The 26,673-nt window shown below is 41.6% G+C and overlaps 1 long non-coding RNA gene across 2 annotated transcripts in view; it reads left to right on the top strand.

Moving 5' to 3' along the window:
- LOC148151840 (uncharacterized) overlaps positions 1-25,351 on the top strand; it is a 140,515-nt gene extending 115,164 nt beyond the window's left edge. The window contains exons 1-3 of one of the 2 annotated variants that reach the window (XR_015758978.1): positions 9,505-9,619; positions 14,112-14,205; positions 25,121-25,351. This is a non-coding gene — a long non-coding RNA (uncharacterized LOC148151840). Of the gene's footprint in view, positions 1-9,504; positions 9,620-14,111; positions 14,206-25,120 lie in introns of those variants that run through there. The other variant, XR_015758979.1, reaches the window with a different exon arrangement.
- Positions 25,352-26,673: the final 1,322 nt, after the last annotated feature.

Genomic DNA, 26,673 nt, shown 5'->3' with positions numbered 1-26,673 from the left:
ATGGGTTTGACAATGACATGCTGAGGTATTGGCTGAGTTGCTGTAAATAACCCTGAACTAGGAGCCATTTCCCACTCTCGAAAACCATGGTGTGGTTCCTGTCAGGCATAGTACACATAAAGATATCAGAGTATCAAGCTCAGCTGTGACCCTACGTATTATGCCTCCTCACAAACTAGCAGCATATTCAGATAAGCAAGTGAACAATAGCCACTGGGTGCAACAACAATTTGCACCATACAGCATCTTTAATGTCATAAAATGTCTTCAAAGTGCTTAACACAAAGCAGAGTAGGAGATATTAGACCCAATAGGCTAAAGGCTAAATTAAATTATAAAACAACACACAAACACATAGATTAGAAATGAGCAATGAATCAATCAAAAGGACTCCCTGGGGTGGGGGAGTCCAGAACTAGAGGGCATAGGTTTATGGTGAGAGGGGACAGATTTAAAAGCGACTTAAGGGGCAACTTTTTCACGCAAAGGGTGGTGTGTGTACAGAATGAGCTTCTAGAAGAAATGGTGGAGGCTGGTGACAATTACAACATTTAAAAAGCATCTGAATGAATATATGAATAGGAAGAGTTTAGAAGGATATGGGCCAAATGCTGGCAAATGGGACGAGATGAGGTTAGGATATCTGGTTGGCATGGATGAGTTGGACCGAAGGGTTTGCTTCCAAGTAGTACATCTCTATGACTCTATACAAGCTAAAAACAAACACAGATCAGTCTCTGAGCTGTACTTGAAAATACATCATTGAATGTTATGGCTGTTATTGGGGAAGTTACCGGCACCAATGACATTGATAGTTGAACACTTGATTTCAAGATTCTTGAATTTGCAGCTTGATTGAAATTCCTTTGTCCTGTTTTTTGCTTTGAAAGTGGTTTACTGGAAATATACAGAGTGAGAGAAAGCCTTTTCCCTTTCCTTATCCATAGGTCAAGGGTGTTTGAGTGGCTGTTCTCAAAGCACTGACATTCACCGCATATTGGGAGATCAGGCTACTCACACAGACCCATCAGAATTGAAACTTGCTTTTAACCCTTGTCCCTGTATATTCTTGAAAGGCAAAGACTCTTGCTCAGGCTGCTTTCTTTTCTACACTCATCTGAGAGTCCGAGGTAACTCCAGTTTAGTTTTTAGTACATTTCCCTCTTAAGTCCATCTCTTTGAAGCTTTCTTAATATATCATCAGGAGTCACATACCAAAGTCTTTTTTTCCAGACAGTCAATAAACTTATTTCCACAGTAATTTTGACCATTTCCCAATCTTATGACCTTCTAAAAACACATGTTGGAATTAAAGTTCGATATATGCATTGGTGTTCCAGGGCGCGTGCATAGATGATCCGGGATGGTAACCATGGTAATGGAATCATGGACAGATTTGAAAACAAAGAGGAGAATTTTAAAATTGAGGCATTGATGGAATGGGAGCTAATACTATAGGTGAGCAAACAGCGAGATGATGGATGAACATGACTTGGAGCAAGTCAGGACATGCATAGCTGAATATCCAATGGACTAAAGTTTATGGAATAAAGAATATGACAGTCAGAATCTATCTTAGAACTAGATTAGTTATATCTAATGGCATCAATACCAAGCTTTCGGGTTTCAGGAGCAGATAGGCTCAGGCAGGAGCTGAGACGAGTGTTATCATGGAGGTATAAATAGGCAATTTGTTCATGGAGACAATGTAATCTTAAATGATTAGGAAGGTGGGGAAAATTAAAACATGGCAATTTAACTCCAAACAATCCAAATGCAGTTATAATCCAGCTTCCTTGCGCAACTTCACCTCCAGTATTCTACTGAACAAACAGGAGAATCTTTTTGTGTATACCAATAACTACATGACTCAGGTGAAAGTGTTCTTGGCTTCACACCAATTATTTTACAGGTCAGCCCCACCTTGAAACTGCAGTTAATATCTAATATTGACACACCAAACCCTGTGCTCAGGCACAATCCTTTAGGTTAAACATTAAGTTCTCCTTGGTTTACGCTGCTGTAAGAGTGATATTATGGTCATAATGGCGCAATTAGAAATTTAGATTCTGAGGGAAGTTTCAGATTTATTTGGAAAAATAAAATAATTAGATGATCAGGTTTTGAAAATTCGGAATTAATCTGGACAAATTCTTGATTTCACTAGAGAACATAAGAAGTTGCAACTTTAAAATGTGGAAAGTTAAAAATCACACAACACCAGGTTATAGTCCAACAAGTTTATTTGGAAGCACACTAGCTTTCGGAACTTTGTTCCTTCACAACCACCTGATGAAGGAGCAGCGTTCTGAAAGCTAGTGCTTCCAAATAAACCTGTTGGACTATAACCTGGTGTTGCGTGATTTTTAACTTTGTACACTCCCAGTCCAACAACGGCATCTCCAAATCATAAAAAATGAGGAGGTTGTGTTTAGTAAAGAAAAGCAAGTTTACTGTTTTCCTCTCCAAAGGATCATAAATGGATACATTTTTATGATCTACGCTCTTTGTATCAAGCCGCACCACATAAAGAAATACATGGCCCATGACATTTCATCTGCAGTATTAGTTCTAATATAGTGCAAACATAGTCCACCATTCTTTTTGTATCTCTCTATGAATATTGAGATCACCAGCTTTATAGTACCAGGAGCCCTGTTGAAGTAGTCATTATCAATTGTTTACTAGGGCATTATTGAGAAAGGGAAGAGATTGAGTGATATGTTAATTCAGATCTTCAAATACATCAAATTCTCCCAATTGTCTGCTTCTTCTGCAGAACCAAGTTAAATACACACAAGCAGTACAAATATTTTGAAATCCAACTGCCCAGATATATCTACGTTATTACAGATAATAAGGCCATGTTTTCCAGACTACCATGGATTGTGGTGTATTAAGAACAAATAAAATGGCAAGGTGCGCATTCATCAGTGTGAATATATACTGTCAAATAAATTTCAGAAGCCAGAAGAAATTCTTTCCATACACTTTCCCTTTAAGTGACAGTTTGTCCTACTTCACACTTTGTATTTTTTGCCACTGTTAAAATATGCAGCTTCCACTCTGCACACAATTTGTAACGCTGCAAACACACAAATGTGTACATACACGTACTATTACAATTAATTCAAAACACACAAGTGTCTCTCGGTTTCTCAGGTTTTCAATGACTGGCCTTATCCAAAATATACACACTCAAGCACATCTTCTTAAAACTCTACCGTTCAAGTGCCAAAACAAAATGCTGTCTAAAAGCACAAAATGTATTCTCTTCCAAGTAACTAACTAACTTGAAAATGTGGGAATGTTTTCACTGCATTGGTTGCAATGCTTCAAGAAGAGAGCTCACCACCACCTTCTTAAGGGCAATTAAGGATGGGTAATAAATGTGGGCCTTTCCAACAATGCTGTCACCACAAGGATATTTAAACAAAAACCCACAAAAATCATTTAAATTCTGTGAAGTGAGGTCAGAAAATACATATAATCACAAGGGCTTTCCTAAATTCACAGTATTCCTGAAATAACTGTTGTCTTATATGTTCACTTCAGAAATGGCATGATTGCAGGGTTCCGCATTAGCCCTATCCTTATTAAAAGGCCCTTCGTAAACCTCTCTTTATGAAGCCACTAGATTTTGACTTCTATCTTTCTCAGTTTATGCTGTCTGCTATAATTATAGGATTCTTTTTTTAACAATTTAAGTAGAATGCTGCAAATCCAACTTTAACTCAATCCTGGGAGCCGTGTGTGAGGGAGAGTCTGTGGATTGTGGGATATAACAGGCCCAGCACCGAGTGTAGTCCGGGTGATTGAAGTCCACAGTGTCATCTGCATGGGTCACAGCAAAGTCTAAGCTAAAAGGATTAGCTGATCAGTGGATGAAGAACATGACTGTGGCAGGCTGCAGGCCTGAAGAAGGTAATGGAGACATAAATACACAAAAGGATATTCAATTTAAGAATAGAACATATTAAAAATATTCAGCAGATCTTGTACTATCTATGACAGACAAATGAACTTAATGTTTCAGTTCAATGTCCTTTCAGTGGAACTGGTAAAACTGAAGATATCATAGATTTTAAGCACGTTAAATGACAGGGAGAGTAGGTGAAAGAAAAGAGAAGCCTATGATAAGGAGGAGGGTATGAAAGGTTAAACTATAAAAGGGATGGTAATGAAGGATGAAATGAATTGGTAATAGGATGAATAATTAAATAAAACAAACCACCACCAGGAGTCCAGGCTCCAGGCGTATCGCTGCCAGGATTTCAGGATCTACGTCTACCCTATCCAGGAATCCAGGTTCCAGGCCTATTGCCGCTCGGAATCCAGGCTCCAGGCCTATCGCCACCAGGAATTCAGGCTCCGGACATACTGCCACCAGGAATCCAAGCTCTGAGCTTATCATGCCAGGTGTCCAGGCTCCAGGCCTACCATCACGGGGTGTCCAGACTCTGAGCTTATCACCACCAGGAGTCCAGGCTCCCAGCCTATCATCACAAGGTGTCGAGGCCCCGAGTTTATCAACACTAGGAGTCCAGGCTCCCAGCCTACCATCACAGGGTGTCTAGGCTCCGAGCTTATCACAGCCAGGAGTCCAGGCTCCCAGCCTACCATCACAGGGTGTCCAGGTTCCAGGGAATATTCTATCTGACTTGTGCCTTGTAGGTAATGGACAGGCTTTGGGAAGTCAGGAGAGGAATTACTTGTCACAACATTCCTTGTCTCTGATCTACTTTTTTAGCTACCGTGTTCATATGACAGGTCTAGTTGAGTACTAGTCAATAATAACCCTAAGGATATTGATAGTGGGGGCTTCAGTGGTGGATATACCATTGAGTTTCAAGGGGCAGTGGATAGATAATATCTTTATTGGTGATGGTTACGGCCTGGCATTTGTGTGCAAATGCTACTTGCCTTGATTGGGCCTAGGACATTATCCTGAGGAACTCCTGCAGGGATGACCTGGAGCTGAAATGACCTTCAACAACCGGGACCAGCTTTCTATGTGCCAGATATGACTCCAACCAGCTCTGTCAAATGCAGCCTTGAAGTGAAGGATTATCACTCTCATCTTACATCTGGAAATCAGCTCTTTTGTCCATGTTTGAACAAAGGCTGCAATGAAGTCAGGAGCTGAGTGGACCTGGTGGAACTTAAACTGGGTGTCAGTGAACAGATTGGTAATAACAGAAGTACAGATACTTTAGGCTCAACTATCTTCAGCTGCTTCATCAACGACCTTCCCTCCATTATAAGGTCAGAAGTTTGCCAATGACTACACAATGATCAGCACTATTCACTATTCACTGAAGTAGTCTATGTTAAAAAAAATGAGATCTGGACAACATGCAGGCTTGGGCTGACAAGTGGCAAGTAACATTCACACCACTCAAATGCCAGGCAATGACCATCTCCAACAAGATGCAATCTAACCACTGCCTCTTGACATTCAATGGAGCTACCATCACTGAATTCCCCCACTATCAACATCCTAGGATTACCATTGACTAGAAACTCAACTGGATTTGCTACATAAACACATTGCTGACAAGAACAGGTCAGATACTAGGAATACCATGGTGATTAACTCATCTCCTGACTCCCCAAAGCTATTTACAAGGCACAAGTCAGAAGTGTGATGGAATACTCCCCACTTTCCTGGATGGGTAGAGCTCCAACAACAGTCAAGAAGTTTGACACCATCCAAGGCCAATCAGCCCACTGTTTGGCACCACATCCACAAGCATCCACTCCCTCCACCATCCAAGTTCGGTAACAGCAGTATGTGCTATCTATAAGACGCACTGCCGAAATTCACCAAAAATTTTTAGAAAGCATCTTCCAAACCCATGACCGCTTCCATCTAGAAGAACAACAATTGCAGATACATAGAAACATCATCACCTGCAAGTTTCCCTCCAAGCCACTCACCATCCTCTTTTGGAAATATATTGCTTTCTCTTCACTGTCACTGGGTCAAAATCCTAGAATTTCTTCTCTAAGGGCAATGTGGGTCTTTCTACAGCACATGGACTGCAACAGTTCAAGAAGGAAGCTCACCACCTCCTTCTGAAGGGCAGCTAGGTATGGGTAATAAATGCCTGGCCAGCCAGCAATGCTGGCATCTAATGAGACAAGAATACAAAACACTCCCTCAGTGTGCAGCTCATTTGTGACCACAGGCAACAATTGCTTCCTGTGTGCATCCACTATCCAGTAAGTGTCATGATGGTTACATTATGGACAACTTCCATGTCCATCAAAACTTCACTCATCTCCAGGGCTGGCTGATGCATGAGAAAGGGCTATCGCCAGAAGATGTAGATAGTAAAATCTGTGTGAAACTCTCAGCATTGATGCTGAACAGAACTACAATGCTGCCTATGTATCTCCTGGGGCTGTGGTTGAACAATTGGTCTTCTGAAGAGGAGCTTGCATTCACTGGGCCATTTGAGAGGAGCATTCCAGTACTTCATCAAACAGGGACTACAGAATTGTGCTTTTTTGCTGAACCCTGCACAACTTAGCTCAATGACAGGGTGAGAATGTAGAAAAGGAGGAGATTGACCAGCGAGCTGTCTTCTCATGAGCAAGGAGGAGAGATTAATACAGCTGCTGAGGAGGCCATCATTGATGCTGAAGATGCAGAAGAAACTAGGATAGTACTGAGACTAGATAGGCAGCTCTGACAGAATCAGCCAGTGCCTATATTTGAGGTTGAATGACCTTTTATTAGCATTATGTGGACATATCGGAGAGACCGAGTGCAACTCGGAGAACGATTCAGGGAACATCTCTCATCTGTATACACTAACCAACCCCACTTTCCAGTGACCAACCATTTCAACTCTTCCAATGACATGCCTCCTCTGCCACCTACACAAGGCCACCTGCAAACTGTAGGAGGAACACCACAGCTTCCCCGTTGGGAGCCTACAGCCACATGGCTTAAACATCGAATTCACTACTTTCCAAATCTCCCCTCCCCTCCATCTCATCCCAGATCCAACCCTCCAACTCATCTCTGCCCCCTTGACCTGACCTACTTGTCCATCTTCCTTCCCACCTCTCTGCCCCACATTTCCCACAATCACAATCCTATCACAATCACCTCCTACCTTTACCCTCGTATCGTCATCCCAACTAGCCTTCCCCTAGCCCCACCACACTCCCCCTACCTATTTCTCAGTCCCCTTCCTTCTCCCCAGTCCTGATGAAGGGCTGTGCCTGAAATGACACCCTTACTCCTCACATGCTGCTTGACCTGCTGTGCTTTATCCAGCACCTCACTTTATCGACTCTCATTCACAGCTACGAGTCAATTATGATAGAGAGGCATTCCTGCCTGTAAGGGAATGCTTGCTTTATAAATTTGAAACAGTAAGATACTTTGTTTGCCATTAATTGTAAGTTAATTTATTCCCTTGTACAAATAACCTCTTTTCCTTGTCAGAGCATCAGTATGGTGTCTTTCAGGATTGTATAGGCCAGCACTTATATGACTCTAATCTTCATTTGCAAAGGACATTCCTGTTACAGAGATTAAGAGGGGCTAACATCGACTGCTTAACTCTTGAAACCCAAACATACATCTGGGCATCAGAAAATGACAGCTGACAGCCTCAGTGCTCTTTGCTCTGCCCTATGTGATGCACATGTGAGTGCGTATAGTAATCAAAAGGCCTCAAACTAGCCCTCAGGAAAAACATAAATAATTGGGAGTCTAAGCAGATTGAAGAGATTATGTGCCTATCATCCTTTCTTTGTAGCATTTGCCAGATTGAGCAGCATTTTGGTGTTTGTGCACCCAAAGTGACTTCAGGGTTGCTTTCTATTTTTGTTTCTGTCACATGATCTTGATGTCATCTCAGCAGACCCAGCTGAGCTGCAGGAAGCCTGCTCACTGCTTTGTCCATTTGCTACAGGTTTTGGCAGAGGGTGATCCAGGGCTTGGAAAGCTTCAGCCTGACAGGGATGCTCCTACATAAGCACAGATGCAACCTGCCCACTTGACTCCTGATAGAGGTGTATGGGTCCCCGGCAGAGGGAGGTGGAGAGGCAGGGCATCAATGGAGTGCCCCGTGATGACAATCCCTGGGTTCCTGTTCTATCGACCCTCCTCCCTGTTTATGCATAACCGGGCATCCCTCACCCCTGAGGGGATGGAACAGCTGGATGGGTGTCAAGGTCCTTCAGCCCTCTCCCGCTTGGTCATCAAATGGGTACAACAATGGTTTGAGTGATGGAGTGAATATCCCTGTGCACACTGGGCAGATACAGATTTTTCTGCTGGATCCCACTTTCCAGGGCACCCACCACTCATTCCATGCACACAGACTTGCATGCCCAGGCTGTGACAGCAAACAGGACTTGGGCAAACTCCTCTGATCTTCAGTCCTCTTTTCACATGATCTCCAACATCTCTGCTAGACCTGCTGATGTTGACCTGTGCACCACTCTCAGTTCATTAATACCTGAGTCCAGAGGCTCTTCATCATTGTTGGGCCTGTGTTCCAGCAATCATTGGATTGTCAAGGATGCTCCTTGGACAATTTCCCATCCATAAAATTTTGTATTTTACTTCAGTCTGCAAATGCAGTGAGCTGAGAGGAATGTAATCATGTTGGAAAACCTATTCAACCCCTGATTAGAAGTAACTCCTGATTTTAGGACCAATGCTACACTAAATCTCAAAAACAAATCACACTGTGTGTGATGTGAGAAAAAGTTTGTCTTTGTGTCAGTTAGAGAATGTGTGTGTCTGAGTTAGCAAATGTCATTATACATTTGTGTGAAAATATGTGATAGAAATTGTCTTTATGTGTAAGAAAGTGTATGTGAGAATACGACTTTGTGTGTGTGATCAAGTGCGTGTGAAAGATATGTTTCTTTGTTTGTATGTAAACAAATGTCTGTGTGTGAGAAATTGTCTTTGTGAGATTGTGTGAGAATTGATGTGATTTATGTGAGTGTGCAAAAATGTGTCCTAATTTATTCTTGTGTTCTTGCAACATTGGTGAAATACTGATTTTCTTGAGACAACATTTTGATGCTGTAATTTCTTTAAATGTTTACTTTAGTAATGTTGCTGTTGACAGCTGCCTGTGCACATTCTGACATTGTGAATTTAATTATTGTGTAAACATGATAGAGGAAAGAAAATAAAACATGAAAGAAAATCAGACTGCCTGTTGCTTAGCAACAAAAATGTAATATGAAATGGGTAATACATAAAGATGGATTTCCTCATAAACTCCACATCTGTCATATATTTAGTCTACACATGGTTTCATTTTCAATATATTTTACATTTTGTGACCACACTGTGGAGCTGATTATTAAATATAAATGCATTATGCTTTGGACAAAGGTTACTTGTTATTAAAGGATAGAGAGTTTGATTGGTGCTTTTGTATAAATATTTAAGGTGTACATGGTGAAAAAGCAGCACCATTATATAGCATTGTCGCATTTTGCATAGGAGATGAGTACTGTTTCATATGCATATACAGCTGCATATGACTGGTATATCTATCTTCTTTATCCCCATTGCTAACCTACTACACCTTCTCTCAAATATTGACCTTCATGATGTGTAAGAACCGTCACTGTAAGTACGAATTTATTTATGCCCATTTGCTGCAGATGAGGCAGGAGTTGAAATGATTGTCAGAAGCATCCACCATGTTCTTGATTGTTTCTTATTAACAGCCATTGTTGGACTGTGGAAAATGCATTGCAGGCAGAGTGTCTGACTTCTACAATATTCTGAAGTCGCGGCCCAATGAGATCATTGAAGGTCATGCTGAACCCACTAAACTTGTTGAGTAGTAAAAGATCAGCTACAGGGGACCAGAGGGAGGATTTCCTTTTCCATTTTCTATGAGCAGTGAAAATTGTCTCCCCTACCAGTCTATCCTCCTCTTTGTTAAACCTTCCACTTCCAGTAAGGTCAAAGGCCATTCATTCCTTTTTGCCCCCAGTACCTAATTTTTCAAATTCTTCATGTTGACTCCAATCTCATTATCACACTGACTTTAGACATCATTTCCTCATGTTAAAAATTAAAATATTGTGAATACAAACTCTTTCCCATTTGAATGTGTTGTTTTTCATGGCTGTGATAAACTTGGATGACAAACAGCAGAGTTTGATGAAAGGAAAATGATTCACTATCTTAAATTCATTACTGATGTTACATAGTTGTGGTCATGTACATACATTGACGACGTCAAAATGGATTCTTTTGGAGGGACTTGAAAGCAAGAGAGTGGTGATGAGAGGATTGAAGTAATGTGTGCAGGGAACGGAGGGCAGGGAACTGGAGCCTTCTGTGATTATAGAGTGAGACACAAAGCGTAAAAACAAGAAGGAAAATGGAGACAAAGGAAGGGAAAAAAAAGTGGATTAGATTGATTCCCCCTGTGAAGCGATGAAAAATTCATGCAGGTATTGTAAAATAATTTTGCAAAGGAAAAGCAGGAGAAAATGTGAAATGTAAAAGAAGCAGATAAAACAAAGATGAGAAAGTGTAAAAATGTAAGAAAGAGAATGAGACTATAAAAGGATGAAAGAAACATGCAGACATGTTGCAATTGTGATAGACACAGACTGACAGAAAGAAACATCACTGACAAATTAGTGGCGACATATTTTCATTCACTCTTCCTTTCGTTTTTAATCATATTTTATGAAATCAAATATTCAGTGCAGTCTTAATACCTCACTATGGAACTAAAAACAAATTCAGTCACTCATGCAAACATTTACCATCAAAGAGCTTTCATGCTTTTGCATACTGAATCGAATTTTCAATCTACAAAGTGAGCACAACTAGGCTTCCAAAACAAAGTTTTAAAAATAACATTTATTTCTATCAATTAAATAAAGGCAGTTTAAAGTATTTTTGAGGGTCACTCTCCCAGAAGAGTAGTTTTCATGTGCTATTGAGCTGGTGTTGGGAGTTGGGGTGGGGCTGAGGAAGATAAACCAGACACATTAGGGTTGATAACTCTGGGCAAAGGTCAACGCTAATACACTCCAGTTCCATTTTACTTTCTGTCATTTCTGGAACGTGAGATCGAGCAGGATATGTAACAAGCAACTGAACCAGCTCACCAGTTCCTGACTACTGCCATAAACTAAAGACAAACTAGGGACAAAGGAACAAGAGGAGGCCTTTCTATCCCTCTAGTGGTGGATTCCAATTAGATCATGGTTGATCTATATTGTAATTGCATCTAAATGCCAAGGTTCCTGAACCTCTAATAACCATTCTCAATAAAAATCAATGAATCTCCCTTTTGACATTTTTAGTTGACTCATAGTATTTTGGGGCATAAAGAAATCCATGTTTCCCCACATGTTTATGTTCAAAAGTGCCTCCCGACATCACTGCTTAATGATATTGCTCTAATTTTAAGGTTCCTCCCCTTGACCTGGACAATCCTCCATCCACTCACCATAGGATACAGTTTCTCTTTATTTACTCTATCAAGTCCTTTAATCATCATGTACACCTCAATTAAAGCATCCTTTTCTGAATTTTGCTACCTACCATTTAACACAATGATGTTGTGCTTAAGTGCCATGAGAGCAACATCTTTTGGAAAAGTGTCTTTTGAGTTAGTGAGCGTATGAACAACGAGCTAAAGCTAAGCCCCTTGGCCCTTGAAGCCTGCTCTGCTATTCGATAAGATCATGACTGATCTGATTTTCACCTCAACTCTATATTTCTGCATACCCCAAATAATCTTTCATCCCCTTGGTAATCAAAAGCTATTTAAACAAAACAAAACAAAGAATTATGGATGATGGAAATCAGAAACAAAAACAGAAATTGCTGGAAAAACTCAGCAGGTCTAGCAGCATTTGTGGAGAGAAAGCAGAGTTAATGTTTCAGGTCAAGTGACCCTTCCTCTGTTCTGAGGAAGGGTCACCGGACTTGAAACATTAACTCCGAGTTCTCTTTACAGATGGTGCCAGACCTGTTGAGCTTTTCCTGCAACTTCTGTTTTTGTTTTGTAGTGTTGGCTTCAAGTTATCTCATCTCATTTCAAAGTTACTACATTGCTACTTGGGCCCATGGGATGTTCCTAAAGCTGGGTAATGTAGATGTATGACTCTGTGAAAAGCCAGAGTCAAATTCACCCCCCATCTCTTTTGTATCCCTATTAACGGTCAGAAGAAAAACATTGCAGAAAATCAGAATTTCTGATGTTCCCTGTTGGAAAAGAATTGAGGCTAACATAGTGAAACAGTCAAAGAATGTGAAAATGATGTTAAAAATCACACAACACCAGATTACAGTCCAATAGATTTAATTAGAAGCATGCTAGGTTTCGGAGCGTCACCACTACCACCTGATGAAGGAGCGACGCTCCGAAAGCTAGTGTGCTTCCAATTAAACCTGTTGGACTATAACCTGGTATTGTGTGATTTTTAACTTTGTACACCCCAGTCCAACACCGGCATCTCCAAATTATGATGTGAAAATGGAAAGAGACGGGGAATGCTAGAACATCATTTTGAATTTTGCAAAGCTTTCTGCACTTCTGTCCTCTGTCTAATTGAATGTACCAATCATTAAACCATTTCATCTTTCTTTGCCACATAATAAGATATGTTTTGTTGGTCTTATTTAAGTATTTTATGTATTTTTATAATCTTCACATGTTAATTATTATCATCAGATGAATTTACATCATTAAGAACATGATTTAGCCTTTTCCCCCCTCCATAATGAAGTCAAAGCCATTCAATATCCATTAAAAATTATAGAAATGTCTAAGAGATTAAAACATTTGTTCATAGAACTTCTTAAATAAGATTCAATGTTTGAAGTTTGCATTGTTCCAAATTGACACAGGAATGCAAGTATTGAAATATATATTACACTTTACCAGTGGACAAGGAACTATACGAATTTAAGGTAAATCACCCTAACCCAAAAGGTCCAAGAGAAATGATGGTTGATTTTAATTCAATACACAGTTGAAACTGACATTTTCTTGAAGTAGTTTAATAAACTGTTTTAGTTCCAATGTATTTTCAATTACAGTCAAGCTTTGTAGAGCACATTGGGTTGTTCCTTTGTATACATGCTTGTGAAGATCATGAACACTTTAGGCCTTAGATATGGCACAATGTCTGTATTATTGCTTAGATGGCTTTGTAAGTTCCTATTTATTCTCCTTGCTTGTATCAAGGTCCATTATCCATCACATTTGTGCTTGCTAGCCTAACTGGTTTCCAGCTCTTATGATGCAGAAGGTGTTGCAGCCCACTGAGTCTGCTTCAGCTATCCAAATGAGCATCCTGACTTAGTGACAGTCTTTTGCCCTTTCAAATGCACTAATAATGCACATTATTTAATTTTAAATTATAATCTAATGCCCTCTTAAATATCTTGATTGAACCTGCCAGTACCACATTTCGAGGCAGTGCATTGCAGATGACTCGAATCATTTACTCGAGAAAAAATTTTTTCTCACATCTGTGCTCTCTCAATTTTGATCCTTTTACAAGTGAGAACAGTCTCTCCTTGGCTACTCTGTGAGACCTCTCACTTTCCATTTGAAATTGTAGTCATCCTTTTGATCTCCTTCACAGTCCTCTGCATAGTTTGCAATGCTTCTAAACAATGGATGCAAAGTTATTTGGGTGATGCTAAACAAACAGTGATAATTAACAGATTTTGTCTAGCAGGAGGAAGATTTGTGGTGGATATCCCCAGAGATTGGTAATGGGACCCTTTCCCCATTTATAATGATCTAGACTTTGGTGTACAGGGGACAATTCCAATGTTGTGAATGATATAAAACTTGGAAGTATTGTAAACTGTGAGGAGATCAGTACTGAACTTCAAAAGGACATTTACAATTCGTTTGCATGGGCAAGTCAGTAGCAGATGAAGTTCAGTGCAGTGTGGTTTTGAGATGACACATGTTGATCATTCAAAGAGAAGGCCACATGACCTTCTTCTGAACCATAATAACTCAGTGATTCTTTGATCTGTGAATCTGTCCCTTTTATTCCATAATCTCTACTTTGCAGCATTGCAGTATTGCATCAAATATGTCCTTCTCTGTCCTTTACTCGAGACAAAAACCGAAAAGAACTGCCGATGCTGGAAATCTGAAACAAAAACAGAAATTGCTAGAAAATCTCAGCAGGTCTGGCTGCATCTGTGGAGAGGTATCAGAGTTAATATTTTAACCTTGATTTAATTTCCTTTAATTTCACTCTGCCTCTAACTCTACCTTTCAACTTACTATCCCTTATTTCTAATGTTGTCTATCTTTCCTAGCGTATCCTGATGTTTTCTAAAATGCTCAAATCTATATTCCAATTATGCTGTTGCTGTTTCCCACCTCCCACCCCAATCTCTGCAACCTCTTCCAGCGCTACAACCCTTCAAGATCTCTCCAAAGTACAATTTTGGCTTCTTGAGAATTCTCCATTTCCAAAGTTCCATGATTGATAGCTGTGCTCTCAACTGCCTGAGCCTGAAGCTCTGAAATTCATTCCCAAAACTTTACCGCCTGTTTATCCTTCATTCCTCATTTAAGATGCTTTTTAAAGCTGTCTTTTTTAACCAAGGTTTTTGTCATTTCACCTAATATTTTCTGAAGTGGTACTGGGTCATGTTTTTGTTTGTGTGCAGCATCTACATTAGGAACCTTTATGTATTGTGCTGATTTGGATATTTGTTGAGCCAAGTTGTTTTCACATAAATGGGTGAAGCAATCCATGGGGCAAATATATTAAAGATCCTCTCAAATGCTACACACACACTCCTTCCATTTTCAGGAAACACAGCACAGGAAAATCGGAGATTAGATTTGGCCTTAAGGACCTTGTGCCACGTGTTGTGGTGTAAACCAGGCTTTTGGGCAAACAATCAACCATGTTGAAAAACAAATGACTTCATCTGTGACTTTTGGAAGCAACCCTCAGAAAAAAAGATAAGGAGGACATGACAACAGTAATTTCATTCCCAACACCTAACATAACAATCAGGAAAGGTCAGTAATGAGTCTAAGATATTGGTGCCAGTTCCATATGATGCACATGAGACAAAACAACTATGAAACTATTTCTTCTAGTCTCACACTACAGGATTGCATTAGGAAACGTCTAAGGATAAATTTTAATTGACCAACCTTTGTCATTCCTCTCCTGCCTGACATGGGAAGAATATTTCAAGAGAGTGGTTCAGATGCCAGGCGGGGACTCAAAATGGCAGTGGTGGGAAGGTAGCAGGGCAAGAGTAAGATGTCGCAGAGGAAATTGATAGGGTGGAGGATAGAAGGCAGGGGAGGATAAATGGCATGGAGGTCTAATAGTTAGGGGAGGGGAGAAAACAGGGGAGGGGTAACATTGCAGAAAGTATACCAATAAATTGCCACCTTCTTCAATTTTCCAAAGGTCAGTCACTTGAGAAATGAACTGCTTATTTTGGCAGGATTCCACCATCCTGAGTTAGTAATATGCACATCTCGTGAGTCAGGGGATTAACAACATTTCACTTTGTCTCCAGGCCAAACAAACAGGAGCAAGGATCCCAGCGCAGGGATGTTGCTTAATTCAAAGAAAAGTGCAAGTTCCTTGTGGACCAGGAAGAGAAGGAGGCTCTTCCCCCTTCTCTGCAAAGTTATTTTGGAATTGCTTCCCTGCTGCACTCCAGCACCACCACAGCGACCCCCATTCCGCCTGCTTCCCAGGCTCTTCGTTAATCCCTGAGCCCTCCCCAGCAATCTCCAATCCATTAGAATCTCTGAGGCTTCACACTCCATGGAAGGCAGAAGAGGAATGACAAACCTTTGGCCCTGTAAACTTGTTTCTCACCTTCATCTTAGATATTTGGACTTTGATTTTGCAATATTGAGATGTAACTCTCATATAATGCGCAAATTGATTGCACAGCCTGATTAGCAGGATACACAAGGATGGGTTTTGAGAAATGGGTGGAGGGGGAATATCATCTGCTGTGAGGTCCAAGCAGTTTGGTGATCTGATTGGTGGGTAGCTGACAATGGAGCTTGGTGAACAGCTAGCCTGTAGAGCAGAATAATGTCAACAGCATGAGCCTTGATCCCCGTTCCATCTGAACTAGATATGGGGCATGTCTCCTCCCCTTAATTGCTTCCTGCCAAATTAAATAACAGTTTGGTGATCTACAAATTGATGAAACGAGAGAAGAGAGAGAGGCTGCTGCCAATTAAGGATAAAAGGCTCATTGATTAGTGGAGCCAACCTGATTAAATACACCGCTGGAGTTATTTGACTATTTAAGTGGGAACCTCAGTTGTTTGCGTCAATTGCAATTTTCTGATAACAATTTATAACTTGTGTTTATTTGAACTAACCTGTTCAGGCACATGGTGACACACATCTGGACCATGAGGCACTTGAGACAAAACCTTCTGGTTCAGAGGTAGGAAGACTACCACTGTGCCACAAAAGCCTTTGCAGACTGTGTTCACACTTCTTTCTTTGGTAACAAGCATTTAGCAGCTTCAATGGGACAACAGCAGGAGACTCCTTGGAAATACCAAGATGTTTTTCATAATTGATTCAGAATTTTAAAAGGCTTGGGAAGAGGTCAAATGGATAGTTCTCAGAACTTGCATTGTCATGATGTGTTAAATGGATTCTGGATCAGTGGTGCTGGAAGAGCACAGCAATTCAGGCAGCATCCGAAGACAGGCAAAATCGATGTTTCAGGCAAGAGCCCTTCATCAGGAATAAAGGCAGAGAGCCTGAAGCGTGGAGAGATAAGCTAGAGGAGGGTGGGGGTGGGGAGAGAGTGGCATAGAGTACAATAGGTCAGTGGGGAAGGAGATGAAGGTGATAGGTCAGGGAGGAGAGGGTGTAGTGGATAGGTGGAAAAGGAGCTGGGCAGGTCGGACAAGTCCGGACAGGTCAGGGGATCGAGTTGCTGGTGGTTAGAAGCTAGGATGAGGTGGGGGAAGGGGAAATGAGGAAACTGTTGAAATCCACATTGATGCCCTGGGGTTGAAGTGTTCCGAGGCGGAAGATGAGGCGTTCTTCCTACAGGCGTCTGGTGGTGAGGGAGCGGCGGTGGAGGAGGCCCAGCACCTCCATATCCTCGGCAGAGTGGGAGGGGGAGTTGAAATGTTGAGCCACTGGGCGATTTGGTTGATTGGTGCGGGTGTCTCGGAGATGTTCCCTAAAGCGCTCTGCTAGGAGGCGCCCAGTCTCCCCAATGTAGAGGAGACCGCATCGGGAGCAACGGATACAATAGATGATATTAGTGGATGTGCAGGTAAATCTTTGATGGATGTGGAAAGCTCCTTTGGGGCCTTGGATAGAGGTGAGGGAGGAGGTGTGGGCGCAGGTTTTACAGTTCCTGCGGTGGCAGGGGAAAGTGCCAGGATGGGAGGGTGGGTCGTAGGGGGGCGTGGACCTGACCAGGTAGTCACGGAGGGAACGGTCTTTGCGGAAGGCGGAGAGGGGTGGGGAGGGAAATATATCCCTGGTGGTGGGGTCTGTTTGGAGGTGGTGGAAATGTCGGCGGATGGTGTTAAATGGTCTCCTTCTATGATTTTGTTCATTCTGGACTACATAGAGAAGTCATCTCTGCAGCTTGCTAACATTTTCAGATCAAGACCAACCAATAAATAGCTCCTACTAAAATTCCAACTAAAAATAGAATTTCCCACATTTACATATGTGCTGATAACATGGAGGAGGAGATTCACACTCTTTTATTAAGCAAGCAACAATAACATCCACAAAGTATACATTCCCAGTTGGCATAAACCAAATCCATCAGTAAAGCAGACTGCAAAGATAAAGATCCAATGTTTTCTCCTCATTCATATACACGTCACATTGGCAGGTGGAAAGTTCACCTCCACTGGAAATGTCATCATGTGAATACTAAGGAGCATTGTTCATTTTAAAAGGTATGTGCCCTGAAGTTCACAACGTCAAAATTCTGAAGTGAACTTTAGTTATGACGTATCCAAGACTTAAATGATCCGCTTAACAAAGTTGAAAATCCTGATTGCACCTTTGTTGACTATACAATCTTTACCAACAAGCAGTGCTGATGAAATCCACATTCCCTATCTATTGTTAAAGAAGGTAGAGCACAGAGTGCAAATCTAGTGACAGGGCATTCAAAGCTCCCACAGTCAATGGCTTTTCATCAAGAACATTTGGTTTGAGTCAAGCACTTAAACAACAATGTTATACAAAAAAAAAGGCACTGCTGCAGTTTTAAATGCTCGTACATCACAAAAGTAATAAAGACGGCACTGCCTTGCATTTTGGTAATGATTAATCTGATGGCTTCTTTCCAGATACTGAAGCTGTAAAATTGCCATAATATTTCTAGTATTTGAGTCCTCAAATTACTTTAAAGTGAAGACTGTGTTCTTGCAGCCTGCCATCATTCACTGGAGAAAGATTGGTTGCAGATTTGACTACCTGTTTGTTGTGGTTATATTTTAGTTCTCACATATCGTGCAATTTAAAGGAGAGCAATGAGTTCTTTCATGTTGATTTGCATTTTGGAATGAACAGTATCACTTATGACAAGCATGCATCATACATCAGTGACTCACGCATACCCTTCAAGTCATGTGGCTGTGTTTTTGTCATAAGACACAGTGCAACAAACTATGAGCTGAGATCAATTCAATATATACTGCACTCATCCATGAAAATTCATTTTTCTCTTCTCCAACGCTTTACACTACCTCCTTATTCCTCTTGGGAACACATTGATTCTGGCAAAGGCAGTTCCTTTGATAGCTCATCCAGCTTCTGCAAGTCTGGACAGCAAGTTTCAGTGAGCTTGCCACTAGATATTGGTAAAGAATAGTAGTCCTGGGAAATGATTTTACTCTGAAACCCAAGAATTCTGAAGGCGAGTGCTCATGTCTCTTTCCATATGGTAACAAAGACCAAGCAACAACTCCGAATGGAAATAAGGGACAGAACCTTGCAATTTTTGGAATAAGTTTTAGTGAAACAAAGAAAGAAAAAATACATTTTGAGGCCAGCTTGGCTCACAGTGGCATATATATATAAGCCATATCTTGTTTATAAAAATTTGGTTTGGCACTACATCTGTTTGAGTCACTGCCTAGCCCCAGATGTAACTGTAGCCCCTTAACATCATGTACATACAGGATGTACAATAGTTCCATATCTATGCTAAGAGCCTTCTGCAGCTTGTGGAAGTGAGATAAACAAGCCATATACCAGACAATGGGTTCTGCTGGCACCATTGTCCCTCATGATAAAATATCCTTAGTCTTTCCTGGTCTCTGTGTGCAAAGCTATTGTGTGAATGAAAAGTGGTCAATGAGGTATGGGACAAGGAGATATACAGCAAACATGAAGCCAATGCATTGAGATTGCCAGGGATTAGGACTCCCATAGATCTCTTCAGTGTTTAGTGTATTAGTCTGTGTGCAATTGCCTTGGCTTTTAAATGGCCTCCGTTTGGTAGATCTTGCAGTCTCTTCCTTCTAAAGCTGTCCTCACCCAATCCAGGTGTGGTCACAGCCATTTTCCTTTCCCTATATATACTTTTGTTTTCCAGCACAATGGAAAGCAATAGTGAACACTCCTTACCCAGTGACTTCCAGCCTCCACCTCTATGTGTAGGTGAAGTTCCAATATCCAGATAACTTCCTGATTGTCCTTCCTGTATATCCCATAAGTTTTCCAGATCCCCAGGTCCCTATCCAATCTGTTGACAAGAGCTTGCTCTTGCCGATATTTCACTGTCTGACCCTTAAATAAGAGGTGACCCTGTCTCATATGGCCAGATAATGTGTCCTCTCCTTGAATTAAGAGTTCTCCTGACCTTTCCCACAAGGTCCTGCAAGACCCCTTTCCCATCCAGACTTTACATTATTCCCCTCTTGCCAATACTGTTGGTCCTTCTTCACAGTTGCCATTCCTCCTGCCCCACAGCCTGCAGCCCCCACTCCCTGTGAACATTCCTGAGACTCCTTCCCATAGCAGAGAACATACCTGCTCCCTCAACTCACTTTCCCCTTAGTTGAGCTGGATAAACCTGATGGACTGACACTTAGAGTCAGAGAGTCATAGAGATGTTCAGCACGGAAACAGACCCTTCAGTCCAAATCATCCATGCCGACCAGATATCCTAAATTAATCTACTCCCATTTGCCAGCACTTGACCGATATCCCTCTAAACGCTTCCTATTCATATACCCATCCAGATGCTTTTTATATGTTGTAATTGTACCAGCCTCCACCACTTCCCCTGGCAGCTCATTCCATACATGCACCACAGTTTACTTGAAAAAACTTGTCCCTTAGGTTATTTTTAAATCTTGCCCCTCTCACCCAAATCTATATCCTCTAGTTCTGGATTCCCCAACCAAAGAAATGACCTTGTCTATTTATCCTATCTATGCCCCTCAGGATTTTATAAGCCTCTATAAGGTCATCCCTCAGCCTCTGATGCTCCAGGGAAAATAGCCTCAGTCTATTCAGCCTCTCCCTATAGCTTAAACCCTCCAACCCTGGCAACATCCTCGTAAATCTTTTCTGAACATATTCAAGTTTCATAACATCCTTCCTATAGGAGGGAGACCAGAATTGCACTCCAAAAGTCCAACGTCCTGTACAGCTGCAACATGACCTCCCAACTCTTACACTCAATGCTCTTACCAATAAAGGAACGCATACTAAATACCTTCCTCACTATCCTATCTACCTGTGACGCCACTTTCAAGGAGCTATGAAACTGCACTCCAAGTTGTCTTGGTTCAGCAACACTCCCTAGGACCTTACCATTAAGTGTTTAAGTCCTGCTCTGATTTGCCTTTCCAAAATGCAGCACCTCACATTTATCAAAACTAAACTCCATCTGCTACTTGTCGGCTCATTGGTCCATCTGATCAAAATCCCGTTGTACTCTGAGGTAACCTTCTTTGCTGTCCACTACACCTCCAATTTTGGTGTCAACTCCAAACTTACTAACTATACCTCTTATGTTCACATCTGAATCATTTGTATAAATGATAAAAAGCAGTGGGCCCAGCATTGATCTTTCTGTCATACCACTGGTCACAGGCCTCCAAACTGAAAAGCAACCCTTTACCACCACCCTCTGTCTTCAACCTTCAAGCCAGTTATGTATCTAAATTGATAGTTCTCCCTGTATTCCACATGATCTAACCTCACTAACCAGTCTACCATGAGGAACCTTATTGAACGCCTTACTGAAGTCCATTTAGCTCATGTCCACCGCTCTGCCCTCATCAATCCTCTTCATTATTTCTTCAAAAAACTCAATCAAGTTAATGAAAATTGGCCAATTCCGGACAGGAATTGCTCACATTGTGATTGACGCCTGTACATCTCCCTGACGATGTAGCTCTAATCCCTAAACTGGCTGCTATGGAGCTACAGGGCTGATTGTGCCCCATTCCCTCAATAGCAGAAACATAGAATCACCAACTGAGAACACTGTGACCAGACACCTTACTGTGGTCAACTCCTGGCTTGATATGGGAGACTGCCCTTGACTTATTTCCACCAAGTCTTATGTTCTGCCACTCTCACTTGCCTGAAACATGTTCCCTCACTTGTTGTCAGCCACATTAACATGTTTAGAGGACTGGTTTATTGACAGGAAATGGAGTTGTGATAAATGAGTCATTTTCTGGGTGGCAAACTATCTGCTGGAGTGCTGCAGGGATCAATGCTGGGTCCTCATTGCTTTACGATCTATTTTTAAGACTTAAATGAAGGGACTGACTTATTGGAGCCAAATTTGCTGATGATACTGGGATAGGGAGGTAAGCAAATTGTGAGGAGGATATGAAGAGTTTGCTAAGAATAAGGATAAATTAAATGGGTAGGTAAAAACATGATTGACTGTCACATGGAAAAATGTGGGGTTGTTCACTTTGAGAAGAAGAATAGAAAAACAGAATATTTGGAGCTCACTGCGAATCGTACCTGCAATTTTGCCTTGTTCAATCAGTGAGAGAGGATGCTAGAAGTATTGGCACCATGTGTATGTGTTCCGGGCAGTTTTGCTCGGAGACAGTCTTTTGATTGGCATTCCAATCAGAAACAGTTGTGAGAGTTCAGGGCTATTCAACCAAGTAACAGCTTTGTGGTTTTCTTCCTGGGCTGGTGACTACAATCTTGTGTTTGGACAATACAAGCCTGTAAAGAGAAAATACCTTAATTTCTCTCTCTCTCTCTCTCTCTCTCTCTCTCCCCATCCTGAGTGGAAAAATAACAGAAAATCTCCTCAACCAGTGAATAAAAGATTGTGAATACAATTCTCAATCTCGTTCATTTGCCAAGAATCTGAAGGAGGTTGGAGAAACCTGAAGGAAAATAATTCACTGTGATCTGGATTGGTGCTAGATAGGTTCATTTATGACTTTTTCCCCCTGCTCACATTCATAATTGTGTTTTAACTTGTCCATTTTTTTGTCTGTTTGTATGTGTATGGGAATTGTAAGAAGGAATAGAGTTTAAATTATAGAGTTAACAATGCATGTTTCTTTCTTGCCAGAGGTTGAAAATGGTTCAAATGTAATCAATAGTTATGTTACTGTTAATGAAAAAAAATCCTGGTGTGCATTTTGTTTTAATCTGAATTGGACCTTTAGGTAAAATTGTGCAATTCAGGGTTAAATCAAATTTTCAAATTTGGAATGACTCAGGAATGGTGGTGCTTGCTTTCTAGCACACTACTTTAAGGGATCATGCAACAAAATAGTTTCAATTCATGGTTCTTTATTTATTCTTGGGATCTGAACATCACTGGCTAGGCCAGCATTTATTGCCCATTCCCTGGTTGCTCTTGAGGAGTGGTGAGCTGCCTTCTTGAACCACTGCAATCGAAATCCTGTGAGTAGGTTCCCCGTCAGGGAGGGAATTACAGAATTTTGACCCAGTAGCGGGAAGGAACAGCGAGACATTTCCAAGCATGATGGGCAGTTTCTTAGAGGGTATAGGGCTGGTGTTCCAATTTATCTGCTGCCCTTATTTTTTCTCGATGGTAATGGCTGTGCATTTGGAAGGTGCTGTCTAAGGACCTTTGGTGAATTTCTGCAGTCCATCTTGTAAATGATACACACAGCTGCTACTGTTACAGCACTTTGATGGTGGAGGTGCTTGTGGATGTAATGCTGATCAAGCAGGCTTCTTTGTCCTGGATGTTGTTGACCTTCTTATGTGTTGTTGGAGCTGCATTCATCCATGCAGATGGGGAGTATTTCACCACAGCTGACTTGTGCCTTATAGATGATGGACAGCTTATGGGTGAGTTACTCACTGCAAGACTTTCAGCCTCTTCTGCTCTTGTAACCACAGTATAGTTTGTCTAGTTCAGTTTTGGGTCAATGTTAAATCCTATAATGTTGATAGTAGGGCATTCAACAATGGTAATACAAATAAATGTCAAGGGGCAATGGTTAGATTCTCTGTCTTGTCGGAGATAGCCATTGTGGCCTGGCACTTGTTTGGTGTGAATGTAACTTGCCACTTGTCAACCCAGACCTGGAGATTGTCAAAGTCTTGCTCAATTTGAACGTGAACTGCTTCACTGTCTGAGGAGTTGTGAATTGTGCTCTCATGTGATCTTGATATTGAGGGCAGTCACTCTCTTCTCACTCCTGGAGTTCAGCTCTTTCATGCATGTTTTAACAAAAGCTGTAATGAGGTCAGGGTGGCCCCGGCAGAACCCAAACTTAACATCAGTGAACTGGTTTTGCTAAGCCAGTGCTGCTTGATTCCACTGTTAATGATCTCTTCCATCACTTCACTAATGATCAAGAATAGATTGATGAGGCAATAATTGGCCAGGATGGATTTGTCTTCCTTTTCACGTACATAACTTGGCATTTTTCCACAGTGTCGGGTAGATGCCAATGTTGTAGCTATACTGGACAGCTTGGCTAGGGGACTGGCAAATTCTAGAGTCCATGCCTTCAATACTATTGCTGGAATGCTGTCAGTGCCCATAGCCTTTGCAGTATCTTGTGCTTTCAGCTGTTATTTGATACCATGTGGAGTGAATCAAATTAGATGGATGGTGGCATCTGTGATGCTGGAGATCTTGAGAAAGGCTGAAATGGAAATAGCAAATAGAGAGGGATACGACATTTACAGAAATGAGAATTATTGAAGATATATAGCAGAATTAAATAAGGAGATTGGAAAGATCAATGGAATACCTCCAGTAAAATGGTGGTGGATTAGTGCTTCTGAGCCTGGGACTCATTTGCTCCATCTGTTCTCTTCTTGATTCTTTTCTTTATTTCAGTCTCCTCTCTCATTTTTTGTTCTCTTCTACTTGACTTACCTCTTGTTGAAGAGCACAGTGGCAGTGACGGCAGTGGCAGTGGCGAGTAAGCCCAGTGCAGACTTGCGGTAGTCAGCGAGTGGGCCCCACACGGATTCATGGTGGCAGGAGTTAGTGGCGAGTTTGGGTTGTAGGCGATGTCGGCACCCAGTGCAGATCATGCAGGTAGCGGCAGAGCGAGTTTGGGCCCAGTACAGAATCCTCACAGTGGCAAGGTGGGCCTAAAGCAGTCTCATGGCTGTGGTGGAGTTGTTTAGGCCATTGCCATATCTGGAGGCATCAGTGCCGTCTGCATTGGCAGGATCCAGTCACTATCCAGACTCATAGTGGCAAGAACATTGGTGGATGGACTTCCATTCCAGCAGGCCCATGGTAGAGCACTTAACAAACAGGACTGTTACGTTGAACATGATTTCATTTTATCCATATTCTTCTGCCTTTATATCTTATGTTTTGGTTTCTTAGAATTTTGGCCCAACAAATTCACACCGACCCTCTGAAACGTAACCCACCCACACCCATTCCCCTAATTAATGCGCCTGACCTACACATCCTTGAACACGATGGGCAATTTCACATGGCAAATTCATCTAACCTGCACATCTTTGGACTGTGGGAGGAAGCTGGAGCACTCGGACTAAACCCACGCAGACACAGGGAGAATGTGCAAACTGCACACAGACAGTCACCCGAGGCTGGAATCGAACCTGCGTCCATGCGTAGTGATGCAGCAGTTCTAATCCTTCCTTTTTCTTTGTTTTATAGAATCCCTACCATTGGTAATCTATCTAATCTGCAGGTCTTTGGATTGTTGGAGAAAACTGGAGCACCCGGAGGAAACCCATGCAGACATGGGGAGAGTGGACAAACTTCACACAGACATTTGCCCGAGGCTGGAATTGAATCTGGGCCACTGTGCTGCCTGAAGATGGCGCTGGAGAGTGGTGACACTATACAATACTTTTCACTGTATTTTGTAACAAAATACATATGGCAATAAATAAATAAATCAACACAAGAGAAAGGATGGAATTTTATCTCATTGGCTGGGGTGGTGGAGGATAGGTGTGTGCACCACTCCAGCAGATCTTGAGGATGCTGGACCTAACAGCCACTAACCTATCCATGAACGCAGCCAGACAGTCACATGCTTGAGGCAGCTGATTCCCCAAGCTTTTCTGCATTCATGTAGCCTCTGGCCTATGAGAACCATTGGCTCCTCATGCCTTGTTTCTGATCTTCTCCATCTCCTGCATATCAATTTGCTGCTGTCAGCTCTGCATCCATGCTCTCTCTGGTTTCTCAGTCAGATGTTTGTGGGTTAAATCTAACTCCAGGGACTTGGTCATAGACTTGAGGCAGACACAGCTAAAGTATTACTCAATGAGTGCTGCATTGACAGAGAAAGCATTTTTCATGCCAAGTCCTACAAGGTAGATGTAAAAATCTTGCAGCCACTATTCTGAAGGAAAATAAGGGATATTCCATTGAGTCATGGCTAATTAATATTAGTTCTAGGCTAGCAATAAAACAAATTACCTGGTTGTTATCCATTTCTATTCAAGGTAGTTCACTTTGTGAAAATTAGCTGCCAAGTGTTCTATATTGCAATAGTAACTACACTTCAAACAGACTTCTTTGGAGTAGCAAAGTAATTTTCTCTTCTGTTGCTACACACTCTGAAGGTGACAACTATCCTGAACCTGTCTCACAGTTGTTCCAAGGTATTACTGGACATGTCTCATTCATCTCACAGTCAGAAGTCTACAAATCCATTCAGGAGGCAGCCTTGAACTCATTACTAGGGCAAACCAACGTATTACATTTTCCATTGAACACAGAAGTTAATATCAGCGACGTTTGGGGTTTGCAGCAATGGTTGACTTCAAATTAGTCCTAGACACTGTTGACTCCAGTGCAGGGTATTTCAGGAGGCTTCATCATCTCTCTGGGGGTCCAAATCCATCTATCTGTTTGTAATTACAAAAATGAGTTTACATGGTTTCCCTCAGAATATGCACTGGACAGTTTGTCCAGATTTCAGGCACCATGGGCCAATTTGCTGAGAGGATAGTGAGGAAGCAGAATTCCTGCCTACCTGAGAGGGGACATTAGCTTGTCCTATAGCAACCCCAGATTGGCATGGGGTTATGTTATTACACAGATCAGTCTGAAGAATGAGAGTAGACTGCAAGAGAATGGGCAATAGTTTGAAAGTACTTATCCATGTAGATCAACACTTTGTCTAATGAGCATGACAGGAAGTGTATATTCAATGCTGGAGTAGAGTGATGTCTCATCTCTTCAATGAATTTCCC

Source organism: Chiloscyllium plagiosum, unplaced genomic scaffold (assembly GCF_037043375.1).
Source record: "Chiloscyllium plagiosum isolate Xiang-an unplaced genomic scaffold, Cpla_swu_hap1 HiC_scaffold_2, whole genome shotgun sequence".
Taxonomy (NCBI): Eukaryota; Metazoa; Chordata; class Chondrichthyes; order Orectolobiformes; family Hemiscylliidae; genus Chiloscyllium; species Chiloscyllium plagiosum.
This window is presented reverse-complemented; position numbering and strand designations above follow the sequence as displayed.